Source organism: Dendroctonus ponderosae, unplaced genomic scaffold (genome assembly GCF_020466585.1).
Source record: "Dendroctonus ponderosae isolate FM_Combo_2020 unplaced genomic scaffold, Dpon_F_20191213v2 Dpon_F_20191213_1, whole genome shotgun sequence".
In the NCBI taxonomy this organism is placed as follows: Eukaryota; Metazoa; Arthropoda; class Insecta; order Coleoptera; family Curculionidae; genus Dendroctonus; species Dendroctonus ponderosae.
In genome coordinates this window covers 17,871,410-17,874,247 of record NW_026017110.1, presented here as the reverse complement: position 1 = coordinate 17,874,247, position 2,838 = coordinate 17,871,410, and the positions used below count along the sequence as shown (strand labels likewise).

Here is a 2,838-nt window from a genome sequence, read left to right as displayed (position 1 = left end):
TTCCGATGGTTGTTCCTGACCTTTATATCGTCTTGTTGATATTTGTCACACGATTGCTTGACGGCCTTGACCGCAATACCACCTCGTATGGAATGCTATTTAATCGATGTATGCCTCTAACTGTAAACACCACTATCACCGCGACTAGAACACGTCTACTCACATCGACAGCTATATGTGAACTAAGGATAATATGAAAAGAATCTGTAAACGACTGTGAATACATGGTACGACATTTAATTCTCTTCGCCAATGTGTTTTACTAACTTTAGAACATTAGATTAAAATAGAATCTACAATCCTTCAGGTTTCCATAGAAAATGCTGATGATTCGTTATAAAATTTCTAATTAAAAAACGTATTGTGAGTTGGCTTCAGAACGTTGATTGATCTGCCAAATGTTTTCAGTTTAACTTTCAAACTCAGTGTGAAATAGTGAAAGTTTTCTACTAATTTAGTTTTTCATATTTCTTATACTTCGATCACAATTGCATAATTTTAGTCAATTGATATCTCACGACCCGGTCCAATTATAAACCATCCCCCTAAATGTAATAGTAAGTGTATTTCTGTCTTTTTGCTTAAAATAAACAAATTATTCAAATCATTCAAGGTATCAAATCTCGGAAAATCTGGAAAAACGGTCTACAGTTTGTGTTCTCTATGCATGAAATAACCAAATTATTAAAATGAATGAAGTTATCAAAAGATCCAAAACTAGAAAAATCAGGAAAAACAGTCTACGCTTAAGTCGAGAGTGATGCAGTTCGTATACATGCAAACAATATCACTCTAGGAAGTAAATCTTATCCAACAGCAGATTAACAAAAATACATGCTAGAAGAAATATATGAAAAATTATAGATACAAATTTAAAATTCAAAAATTAACTAATTAATCACTAATTGGATTCCCCATTTTTTCATTATGGTTTCTTGGGTAGATTTGTACAAATCTTCTCTTGTTTACCTTAGGGATTAAATTAGCACAAATCAAAGAAGAACTAACTTACCATCACAATTACAGCTGATATGGAACAAACAATAAATATGGGCGTCTGCGAGTTATCTTTATTATCCCCAAACCTCAAGCCAACCAAAATCATCAATCCTATAGCCCATAAAGCTATTACATTCATGGACAACAATAACATAGCCAAAAATGCTTTAAATCTGCTATTCAAAGTGTCTATTACGTTGCAAATATTATTATGGTGTTGGGTAATGAAATTCAGATCCTTTAGAATAACATGTCCAGGTCTTCTTTTGGTGTTGAAATGAATTAACATTTTCAGCTCCAGGAAGTTATTCAAATTTTCCAGTATTCCTTTCATGTAATAAATGATAGAAGAAGTAATGGCCACTGTCAATGTGAAACACCAACACTCTAATGCGGCTGCCATGGGATATTTCACTGAATTTCCTTCAAACTGGTAGGATATAAGACCAATATTAATCGGGATGAACGCCAATGCCAACACTTGTGCCACCAATAAGACTCTGGATATATTTTTGTTGAATTTTGCATTTCCCAGCTTATTCCGCAAAAGAAAAATGGCATTGAATAATCCGGTGTTGTTTTGAATAATCGCAAAACAGATAACATTAGTCAAGACTATCAGCAAAAATTCCAAAAAATCTATACATTTCAAAGAAGTTTCGCTAATACGCACCTTTGCATAAAACGCCTCATTTTTATCGAGTCTAGGAAAAACGAACAGAAGAACATGAAGAATTGTGGCACATATCTGGATCATCCATCTGCACTTTCTATGCTTAACCAAAAAGACCACAAATTTAAGCGGAATGGGATCGGATTTATTGTATGGGTATTTTGGATTCGAAAATGTCTTCATTTTGCTGAAACTAAATTGGGAATGCCTGATGGCTTTATTAAGCAACTTGGCCGAACTCAATTAGTGTAATATTTTCCTGTAATTCTCGAAGTGAGTATAGAAATATAGTTACAATGCAATAAATCAATAGCCATATCTAATTGGGATCGGGCTTTTTGATGTAGGAACTGCCAAAGCTATAAATTGTTTTTCGCACGGCTCGTATTAAGTGTGATGAATTTCTATAATGAGCAATGGGGTTAGACATTTTTTAGACTTTTTAATTACACACAATTAGACTCACTAATTTATAGTCTTTCAAGAGCTACATATGACATTAAAATCGCATCAAGACCAACAGAGCAAACAAAATTTAAGCTAGAGATTAATTAAAAATTTAACTATAAGATTAATTAAAGAAGGTTCGTTCATTGGCAGAATTGTTTTTATCTTTATGAAAATGGAGAGCTTTGAGACCTTCTCCTCGCAGACTATAAACATCTTAAATTACTACCATCTGATTTGAAAGAGTAGTTCATTATTATAGAGCCACAATCTGCTGAAAGTCATTGGAGTGCTATCTGAGCCCCCTAAGCAGCTAAGACTTAATGCCGAAAATTAACTGACATCAAGAATATAAGATAGTGTGAAAAGAGCTACTAAACCACACCAACATCAAACACAAATTTCCTGCAACGATGAAAAACGAATAGACAGATTCTGAGATGAAGGAATGAAAATGAGTGATGGAAAGAAACAGGGAACTAATAGAAATATCAAATTTACAATGGTAAATTGCTCTCAATATCATTAACAATTGAATTAAATTTTTACCTTTTCTCGATTACCTTCGATTATACTCAAATTACATTTAGGAATGTTTTCCGGGCTTTGAAGCCGTGGTCTATTGGAATTTCTTCCTGACGTTTCGTCCACAACTGCGGTGGACATTTTCAAAGGCGATGAGGCAGTGGGCGAAGTGATCTCCCGTGCTTTCCGACTAA

At 33.9% G+C, this 2,838-nt stretch overlaps 1 protein-coding gene across 3 annotated transcripts in view; it reads left to right on the top strand.

Moving 5' to 3' along the window:
• Positions 1–2,838, top strand: part of LOC109535677 (C3 and PZP-like alpha-2-macroglobulin domain-containing protein 8) — a gene marked incomplete at its 3' end in the record, with an annotated part of 219,141 nt that overhangs the window by 80,828 nt on the left and 135,475 nt on the right.